Source organism: Hermetia illucens, chromosome 1 (genome assembly GCF_905115235.1).
Source record: "Hermetia illucens chromosome 1, iHerIll2.2.curated.20191125, whole genome shotgun sequence".
Classification (NCBI taxonomy): domain Eukaryota; kingdom Metazoa; phylum Arthropoda; class Insecta; order Diptera; family Stratiomyidae; genus Hermetia; species Hermetia illucens.
In genome coordinates, this window is record NC_051849.1 from 95,115,481 (window position 1) to 95,127,232 (window position 11,752).

Consider the following 11,752-nt stretch of genomic DNA (forward strand, 5'->3'; position numbering starts at 1 on the left):
TTAGTTCTTCGATCTTGGCATTCCGCTTTGTGCGTTCTTTTGTTCCGTCTGAGTTTTCATAAAGATTTCCGAATAACTAAGCAGCTCCCAACTTTTTGATTAGCGAAGCCTGACAGAAACTCTATTTGCCCCAAGTATGCACAAGTTTCAGAACTTTATTGGTTCTTTATACACACAATTTTACTGATCTGAAGCAAATCTAATAACCCGTAAGTCACTATGTCAAATCTTAATGTCCCTTCCCTACACAATATTGAACTTATCTCGGGAAAGTGGTTTTGGTTTTACGTCGAAGTCCGAAAGATATGCAGGACCCCTTCCTTACCAGTAAACCCATAACCCCCTCCACGTAACGCTATTTCAAAATTAACACAAGAAAATTGCAATCGAAATACGGAGATTACTATAGTTAACCTATTTATTTATTTTTTTATTTCAAACAATATTAAAAGCGTTATCATTGGCATGGGCACAAACATACTTGGTTCCGTTCGCAAGAATAAAATCGGAACGACTTGTTCAGTGACGAGCTAGTAACGGAATGTAAGAGTGCTGCATGCCGGGCAATGCATTAATCTCAAAGGATGCAAGCTCACGCAGATACGGACAACATCGAATCGCTCTGGTCAAACGAAAACAATGAAGATAGGAGACTACAACTTTGAGACCGTAGAAAATTTCTCCTATCTAGGGTCGAAAGTCACAACCAAGAACAGCTATGACGATGAAATCCGCGCACGGTTGTTGGCTACCAACAGAGTCTATTTCAGCTTACAAAAACTGTTCCGCTCGAAACATCTCACCATAGGGTCAAAGCTCTTACTGTACAAGACAATGATCTTGCCAGTCCTTATGTATTGCTCGGAAACCTGGGTTCTTAGCAAGAAAAATTGTGAACTCTTGGCCACGTTCGAGAGAAGAATCTTTGGCCTCCTACATGAGGATAGACAATTCTGTAGCCTAAATAACGACGAAATCTATGACCGATACCACAACCGTCTCAACAAGTTGCGGAACGAATTGGTGGGCCTAGGTGCAAAACCGGGTTGTCTGGAGTTCCTTATTATGGCATGCCAGGGCCGGATAACGGTTGTTGCGCCGTTAATGATGATTATATTTCGACAGAGCGAGTATGCCGGCCCTGATAAAAGAACGAGGCGAAATAAAAGTAACTAGATCACTCTCGAGACCTTTCGCCATCAACAACGGTCTAACACAAAGGGATGCCCTATCATGGATCCTTTTTAACCATGATGATGTAAATGCGAGAGACACTTTCTCCAAGTTCGCCCAATTTCTACCCATGCTGACTGTATTGACATAATAACAAAAATGACGTTTTCCATTCAAATTGAGCTGGAAATGCACGAAATCTTGGGCTGCAGTGCACATCAATGAACCCGAGACGAAATACATATCTAATGGCAACGTCAATACCAACAACGAAGATAACAGCAACATCAAATAGCGCTAGTCAACTGAAGACAATGAAGATAGAAAAATACAACTTGGAAACAGTTCACAGCTTCTCCTATCTAGGGTTCAAAATTACAACCGATAAAGACTATAATGGCAAAATCCGCGCACGGTTGTGTGCTGCCAACAAAGTCTATTTGAACTTACTATTCCGCTCGAAACGTCTCACCATAGGGTCAAAGCTGTTACTATAGAAGACAATGATCTGAACGGTCCTCATGTATTTTTGGGAGACTTACATATAGTGAAGCGTTGATGATGATGATACAATAACCTGACATACAATAGAAAGAATCTTCGTGAAATTTTCTACTATTATTAGTAAATTTATATGGGGCAATAATAAATAAATAATATGATATTCGGATGGAGTTTGGATTAGACAAGTGTCGAATCCAAGCCATCCGCAAAGGTAATCACGAGCCGCATGCCGGACATAGCATTGGTGACCTCCACATCGAAGCTATGACCGAGACAGACTTCTACAAGTACCTAGGAATTCTGCAAGGAACCCATGCTCGAGTTCGTGATCTGAAGGAAGCTCTGCTGTCCGAATTCCTGCGGCGTGTAAAGCTGGTGCTGAAATCGCATCTCTCGGGGAAGAATAAAATAAGCGCGTTGAATGGCATTCGCTATCTCTTCACTGGCTTATGCATTCGGAATATTGCCGTGGACGAAGACCGATCTGGAAAACGTCCAGCGGCGGATACGGACAACAATGTCCAAATTCCGAAAGCATCACCCAAAGTCTGCCGTGGAGCGGATGAACCTGCCTCGTGACATCGGAGGTAGGGGCGTGGTTGACGTGGCGGCACAACATCATCGCCAAGTCGACTCGCTGCGCGCTTATTTTTACAGCAAAGAGCAGGCGAGTCCCTTGCATGCGGCTGTCTGTAAGGCAGACTGTGGACTGACTCCACTTAACTTGAAGGATCGATCTTTCAATCCTCTGAGTGGGATGAAGTCGGACCAAGAGCGGATCGATGAATGGAAGTCGAAGGCAATGCACAGTAAACACGTGAATTGTCTTTGGCAGCCATTTGTCGATTTGCATCTGTCGAACAGATGGCTGTGTGCTGGGGAGCTCTTTGCTGAGACGGAGGGGTTCATGTGTGCCATTCAGGATGGCGTGGTCGCCACGCGAGCTTATAAAAAGCTTATCATGAAAGAACGGGTGGAGAACGACCAGTGCAGAATGTGTGGTTCGGCGTTAGAGACGTTGGACCATCTCATTTTTGGCTGTACTGTTATGGCACCGGTGCAATACATCACCAGGCATAATGCTGTATGTGCATGGGCTGTATGTGCATGGGCTGATCACGGGAACATGTCCGGTTTACCGATATGAGCCGCAAGCAGTACTTGATAGTTCTGCTTACAGCATGTATTGGGACCGGCAAGTTCTGACTGATCGCCATACAGCACACAACAAGCCTGACGTACTGTTAGTTGACAAGACGGGTCGCTCCGCGTATATTATTGATGTTGCTATCCCCCATAATAGCAACATTGAACGGAAATACATGGAGAAGAAGGTGAACTATGAGCCACTGGCTCAGGAAATTAAAGAAATTTGGCGTCTCGAGCGGGTGGTTGTAGTTCCCATAATATTGTCAGCTACAGGCATTGTATCTAAATCCCTCACGGCTTCCCTTGATGTCCTGGGACTTTCGCACAGTCTGGTTCAAACCATGCAGAAGTACACCATTCTGCATACGTGCTCGATGTTGCGGGGAGTACTCGACGGATTCTCCCACTGACCTACCACCGGCCACTACCACCAGTGCCCCTTTAGTTTTTAAGTAGGTAGGATCGTCCGAGCCTAAATGCTTGGCACTTAGTGCTAGTATTAGGTAAAATCCGGCATCTGCCGAGATTGTGATAACTCGGAAATAATATACTCCGCCGAAGCCCGTCCCAAGCCCGGTTGTAAAAGGAGGAGGGATGGATAGCTTCAGTCTAAATCGCTGTACGCCACCGCAGCGTCTCAGGGGGTAGGTGAGGAAAGTGCAGGAATTTTGCAGTCTTGCAGATTACTCACTAAGGAAGCTATCCCAACACCTGGCAGCTAGGGATAAAATGCACCACCAAAAATGAAGAAGAAATTTGAGGTACGGTACGGATAACCGACGGGAGTCGTCTGACTTGGTGACTGGGTCGGGCTCTCATAATGGACAGCACGACGATCAGGAGCACAGCTCCGTCTGCTGCAGCTGTTTCACCACAATCTGTGGCGACCTCTTCAGCAGATTCGCGTAAGCAGCGGATGAAATAGACTGAAGAAATGAACCTCTTCATCATCCACTCCTGCCACGAAATAACGGCAGGGGCGGGTACGACATCTTACCGCCCCTTGTTGCACCAGAAATTCATCGAGCGTTTCCCGCAATTCGCGCACGTGACTGTGCAGCGAGTCGCAGACCATTACCGCTTCAATACTTGCAGCGACACAATCCCGGCCACCATCAGGGAACGTGTTCGACTTGAGGTCATCGGGGAAACTGGTGATCGAAAGTCGAAGGGGGCAGAGGCGGCGGCATCAACAACACAACGCCGCACTGCAGGCAACAAGTTCAGTACTCGCCGGAGCCCTCTTCTCCACCGTCCAGCTGAGGTTTCCGCTAAGGTTTGGGACGAATTCCAAAGAGCGTGTATAGAATTCTCGGATATGAATCCTTTGCATAGACCAGGTATTCTCAGGTTCTATGCATCTCCAGCAACTCCGGGAATTCTATCTCAGATCAATGATGAGATTGCGTCTCTGCTGCAACTAGAATCAGTTGTGTATTGTGCTGCAGTTACGGCTATCAGATTGCACGGTCAGAAGATTCGCTTTCGTGTTATTGGTTTGAATAACCAAAGAGATCCACCATGCAAAATTTGTCAGGCGGGACTCACTAAGGCAGGACATTGCTGGACTGATTCAGATCAGCACTGGCAATGCCAGCAGATAGGTGAGAAATAAAGTGCAGAAGGTTTACCGGAACTATGCCATCCCCAGTGAGACACCCGTAGTTGAAATTCTGGACACACTAAAACAGAAACTTTCTGTCATATGCAGTCGGTTACGACGGTATGGCGAAAGTCATTTCAGACGTGTTCAGAATGCAACATACGCGAGGAACCAGCGAAATCTATATCGATTATGCCAAGGCTTTTGATAGCGTTCCGCATCTCTGGCTAATCGATATCCTATATCTGTATCGCATTGATCAGAAACTAATAAAGTTTTTGGCGACAGTCATAGAAAGGTAGCATACCACCTTATCGGTCCGTACATCTGAGGGAGCTAATACATCAGAGCCCATCCGTATACGGAGGCGCATCTTCCAGGGGGAATCGTTGAGTCCCCTTTGGTTTTGTATGGCACTGAACCCCCTTTCATGGCTACTGAATGAAGCTAGAGGGCATGGTTTTACAATAAAGTATGGCCTACGTGCTAAGTGCGAATTGACACACTTGATGTACTTAGATGACATCAAGCTGTATGCTGGTACTGACAACCATCTTAGAAGCCTGTTGCGAATAATAGACATGTTCAGCCGTGATATTCGGATGGAATTTGGATTAGACAAGTGTCGAATCCAAGCCATCCGCAAAGGTAATCACGAGCCGCATGCCGGAAATAGCATTGGTGACGTCCACATCGAAGCTATGACCGAAACAGACTTCTACAAGTACCTAGGAATTCTGCAAGGAACCCATGCTCGAGTTCGTGATCTGAAGATGCTCTGCTGTCCGAATTCCTGCGACGTGTAAAGCTGGTGCTGAAATCGCATCTATCGGGGAAGAACAAAATAAGCGCTTTGAATGTATTCGCTATCTCTTCACTGGCTTATGCATTCGGAATATTGCCGTGGACGAAAACCGATCTGGAAAACGTCCAGCGGCGGATACGGTCAACTATGTCCAAATTCCGAATGCATCATCCAAAGTCAGCCGTGGAGTGAATGAACCTGCCTCGTGACAACGGTAAACACGTGAATTGTCTTTGGCAGCCATTTGTCGATTTCCATCTGTCGAACAGATGGCTATGTGCTGGGGAGCTCTTTGCTGAGACGGAGGGGTTCATGTGCTTTTTATAAGCTCATCATGAAAGAAATGTTGGATAGCGACCAGTGCAGAATGTGTGGTTCGGCGTTAGAGACGTTGGACCATCTCATTTCTGGCTGTACTGTTATGGCACCGGTGCAATACATCACCAGGTGTAATGTTGTATGTAAGGTTATCTATCAAAACCTTGCATACAAGCATGGGCTGATCACGGGAACATGTCCGGTTTACCGATATGAGCCGCAAGCAGTACTTGATAGTTCTGCTTACAGCATGTATTGGGATCGGCAAGTTCTGACTGATCGCCACACTGCACACAATAAGCCTGACGTACTGTTAATTGACAAGACGGGTCGCTCCGCGTATATTATTGATGTTGCTATCCCCCATAATAAATTTAAGTAGGTAGGATCGTCCGAAATTGATAGACCAGTAGCTTACTCCAAACTACAATTTTATTTTATTATGCTCGAGTAGCTTTGTACTGATGAAGGGAGTAAGTTGCTCTCGACATATATATATACACAATAAAATAAAATTTTAGTTTGGAGTAAGCTACTGGTGTATCAATTGCTGGTTTATTAAAAAAATACCATGTAATGGGTGTGAATATGGCTCCCGAGGCACATTTTCTCCATTTGTACCTAAACTTTTTATCTGAACACTTGGGCACCGGGATGACATCCAGAATATCAGCTGAACTACCACAGTTAGTTAGCTACATACATTGGGGTGATTTCGGCCGTTTCAGGCTTTATAGCCCTGCTGTGGAAAATTCAAAGGAAAGCGCCCTCCGCAACAAAGGTCGACGACCACATTTCACGAACTGCAACCACTAGTTGTGGGGATCATTAACCAGAGGAGACAGAATTTTCCATTGTTACTGATAGAACATCCGTTCAAAGGAGGCAGCACGTTTATACTTAATAGTTACTAGATTAAGTATTTAATTTTCCTAATATGGTGTGGTTAAATTATATATGTAGGTTCTTTCCAAAATATACTCCCATTAAATTTCAAAATGCCCCGCGCATCAAATTGGTCTATTCCCATGCCGCTTTCGTATTATTATAACATACTCATACATTCCATATTTACGTCGTCAATTGTTCTATTTCCATCATCATAACATCCATATCATATTTCCGTCGCGCAATAAAACACCATTGACACATTTTTTAAAATAAATTCCTTTCGTCTGTCTGAATGACATATAATTGTCATATTCTTTAAACTAGAAAAATTGTATATAAAAGTGAATTATTCAAGTAAATATATAGGTTCATTTCGATATAGAACCGATATAAAAAAATTATCATAATCACGGTACATTGCAACGAAGGCTCTTGCAGTTTCCATTTCTTTTGTGGTTAAGCATTTGGTATTTAACATTCAAGTTTTTTCAACAACAGTTGAACTCTCTAAGTTTAAATTCCTCTAAATCAATTATTCTCTAACTCGAATTTTTTGGCCCTTCATTGGCGTCCCTGTCAATTTCCATATACAATTTAATTTTTGAGTCAAAAATTCCTCTTGGTCACAGCATATTTTGGCACTGCGGAAATCTCTCAAACACTACAATTCCTTTAAGTCGAAACCTTTTTATATTCATGTATATTGGTGTATATTCAAAAAATAACGTGGGTCTTAAAAATTTCAATGAAAAAAGAGATTAAATTTTTGTTTGCTATTTGTAGTCTAGCCTAAAATTGATAGACAAGGAGTAGCTGCCTACTGGTGAAGGGCGTAAGTTGCTCCCGAAATACCATATATATTTACATTGAAAACGAAAAATTGAAGTTTGGTGGAAGCTACCCCTTGTCTATCGAAAAAAAGGTATAATAATGGGGCCCACACAATTTTCATTTCGGTCCCCGTTTTTGTGCATGATTTTCACTTCACCCTGGATTTCGGTGTCGGGTTTACGAAATTTGTGCATATAGGGTCTGTTTAGATTGGTCTTATCTAGAATACCTTCATACACGATCCCATAATTTGACTGGTGGGAGTATAATTAAAAAAAATCTTTTTTATAAATGTTCACTAAACAGCACTTTAGTGCTGAAAGGAAATAAACTTTTGGCAGAAAGCATAATAAAGAAAGAGTAACTTTTCTTATTGAAGCCAACATGGCAGTATCAAACAAGCTGAAGTCATCAATCATAGGGAGAAATAGCAAATTCCATTGTATTTTTTTTTGTTAAGAATGAAGAATAAGAATAGAATATGTTCAGCTCTGGCCAAGCTTTCGTCCAAAGCATAGTACATCTAATAATTAGTATCCACACTCAATGGGCCGAACTTGAATGTATTGGGGAAGCACATGTACACATCATAGGCACTAAACCACATGTAGATACCGCCAGATTTTGAGATTGAGTGTGGGTACTGCCTATTAGATGTACTATGGTCCAAAGTATGGGCGGATTTACTCTCAATATAATTCATAATCATGTTGTGTTCTGCGAATTATATAGAGGAGCACAACATCTTTGAGCCGCTTCGGTCACGATGCTCCCAGGGTAGAGGTGAGGCAGCCTCTGACGATTTGCCTCAGCCCTGGTAAGAAACCGTAAAGCCGTCATCCCCTAATAAATCTGTATTTCGACAAAAAGAGAGATGGGAATCATTCAAAACTTCAAAAAGCATTATCGGAAACGTAGTTTAAAGAAGGTTTTACACCTTTTGGAAAATCAGAAAGATTTCAGTCCATACTCAAGATGACTCGCCATAATTACAAGCCGTTTCAAAGGTTTCGAGCGACTATTTATATTACATCGCCTTTTTTCAAGCATAAGGCAGAAAACAACGAGGAGAAATTTGACAGTAAATTAGAAACTAGACATGATGTCGATTTTTCTCAGCTATGGGATTATATCAGCATAAATAGAAGAATAGCAAATTTTCTCGATTTGCCACAACCTCGGCAGATGCCGGATTAGCTTTAGGCTCGGACAATCCTACTTACTTAAAAATAAATATAAAGGGGCTCTGCTAATGGTCGGTGGTAGGTTAATGGGAGAATCCGTCGAGAACTTGCCGCAACATCAATCACGTATGCAAAATGGTGTATTTCTGCATGGTTTGAGCCAGACTGTATGAGAGTACAGAGAGTACAATACTCGTAGCCCACAATATTATGGGAAGGACAGCCACCTTCTCGAGACACATTTTTTTTCTTTGATTTCCGAACAAGCGACTCATAGTCCACCTTCTTCAACACGTATTTCCGTTCAATGGTGCTATTATGGGGGATAGCAACATTTACAAAGTACGCGAAGTGACCTGTCTTGTCAACTAACAGCAGGTCAGGTTTGTTGTATGGTGTATAACAATCAACTAGAACTTGTCGGTACCAATACATGCTATAAGCAGAACTATCAAATACTGCTTACAGCTCATACCGATAAACTGGACATGTTCCCGGGATCAGTTCATGTTTGTATTCAAGGTTTTGATGAATCGCCTTAAATAAGACGTTCCTTTTTGGGAATTAATTGCAGAGCAACAACTAAAGATAATCTAATTTTTTTTGCTATAGTCCTTGTCGAAATGTCACTTTTTTATCCTTTTAAACGCTGTAAAAATGAAACAAATCAAAAATTTTCAAAAACTGGTTCGGGAGGGCGTAGCGAGATGTTCACCAAATAATTAGACAAAAAATTGATTGAACTCGATAAATATTTCTGATAGAAGTTTTGCCCCAATGTTTAAAAAAGTCAACTTTCGGGAAAACGTGTGTAAGGATGAGGGTGGTCAAAGGGTAGCATAGGTCCCAGGACCAAATGTGGATTGGTACCCACGATGGAGCATAAAACCTAGGAAATGCCTGCTGAACCAACACCAACAGCTCTACTACCAAACCCTATCTCCACCTCCACGTGGTGACCGCTGGGAGCTCTTTCTTAACGAAAAGCTGCAGACGGAGAAGGATGAAGGCGAGTCTCCCGCGCTTAAAAACGGGACAAATTGTACCAACTGGTCCTCCTGGTTGGGGGTTGGGTAGGGCTGACAACCCTATACGGAAAACAACTTGTTACGAAGCCACAACAGGAGCCTCGGACTGGACGGATTATACAACGACGAACCCGGCAACGACAACGGAATAACGATTTGCGCATTTTCTCATGGAACGTGCGCTCCCTGTACAGAAATGAAGCTGATAAGCAGCTAGCCGATACCCTGTCCCAATATATGGCTGATGTAACAGCGTTACAGGAGATGCGTTGGACAGGGACCGGTTTCCTGGAGAAGAGCCACTACACCATATATTATAGTGGCCATCCAGTAAACCATGTGCTCGGAGTAGGTTTCTTAGTCAGCCAAAAAATGAAACCTGCTATTATCAGCTTTGACAACATAAGCGAACGGCTATGCACTCTGCGCTTGCGAGGCAAGTTTAGAAATATAGGCCTCATTAACGCTCACGCCCCTACATAGGAGACTGCAGATTCGGAGAAGGATACCTTCTACAAGGCAGTAGAACGAACCCTCGAAGCCTGTCCCAGATATGATATCAAAATCATAGTTGGGGACTTTAACAACCAAGTATGGAAGGAGCCCGTATTCAAGCGATACGTTGGCTCCCATAGCTTACACGAAAATACAAATGATAACGGACTGCAGATTATTCAATTAGCAGGGTCACACGAAATGGTTGTTGGAAGTACCTGGTTTGCGCGGAAAGCGGTCCACAAACATACGTGGGCCTCTCCAGATGGGACCACTTTCAACCAAATTGATCACGCGTTGATCGAACGCCACCACCTCTCGGCCTGATGAATGTCAGAACATATAGGGGGGCCAATATAGATTCGGATCACTATCTCGTTAGCATAATGCTTCGAGCTCGAATAACAATACCACCTAGAATCCCCTCTGACGATCAGGTGAGAGTGAACACTGAAGCCATCCACAACACAGCCCTCCGCGACACTTATAAGAGGGAAATGGATGCCGCAATAACCGCAGTCAACAGATGAGCTGGAGATGAAGCATCAACAAATGATCTTCACAACCACATGAAGAACGTTATTATGGATACGGCCACAAACATACTTCGCCTCAGCCGCAAAAGTAGTCGGAACGGCTGGTTTGACGATGAATGTAAGCTAGCAACGGAACGGAAGAATGCCGCATACCGAGTAATGTTGCATTCTCAAAGAACGCGGGCACGCGCAGAAACGAACTCCGTCGAGCGGAGAAGCGACTTCACAGACGGAAAAAGTCTGTGAACTAGAAAAGTACAGGGAGCAACCGCACTAGGCGCGGAAGTTTTACCAACGAGTCAGCAGGGTGAAGCCTTATATACCTCGATGCTCATCCTGCCGAGACAAAGAGGGAAATCTGATATCCGACAGAATGGGCATATTGGAGCGATGGGTTGAGTAGTTTGATGAGCTACTGAACAACCAGAACATCGGCGAGTTGGAGGTCCCGCCAACTGAAGACGACGGACAAATACTGCCACCACCAAGTTTAGGAGAAACAGTCCGTGCAATTCTTCGCCTAAAAATTCATAAGTCGCCAGGAGCCGATGGAATTACAGCCGAATTGGTTAAATATGGAGGCGACCAGTTACACCAAGTGGTTCATAAACTTGTGCTCAAGGTATGGGACAGCGAATCAATGCCTGACGATTGGCAAACAGGCATTATCTGTCTCATAGATAAAAAGGGAGATATCACACAGTGCAACAATTATAGAGGTATCACGTTGCTGAGTACCATCTATAAGATATTCTCCGCTATCTTGCTAGGCCGGATAGCCCCATACGCACAGAACATCATTGGCCCATACCAAAGAAGCTTTACTCCAGGCAAATCAGCAACAGATCAGATTTTCTCTGTGCGGCAAGCGAAGGAAAAACTGTTGGAATATGGACAACAGTTGCACCATCTATTCATCGACTTTAAAGCCGCCTATGATAGCATAGCCAGGGTAAAACTGTACACGGCCATGAGAGAATTCGGTATCCCGACGAAACTAATAAGACTGACTTGGTTGACCCTGACCAATGTGCGAGGCCAGATAAAAGCAACAGGATCACTCTCAAGACCATTCGACATCAACAACGTTCTACGACAAGGGGATGCCCTATTATGCGCCCTCTTTAACCTGGCCCCGGAGAAAGTGATCCGTGATACTGATGTAAATGCAAGAGGTACGATCCTCTTTAAGCCTATGCTGACGATATAGAGATAATGGGAAGAACCACCCGAGA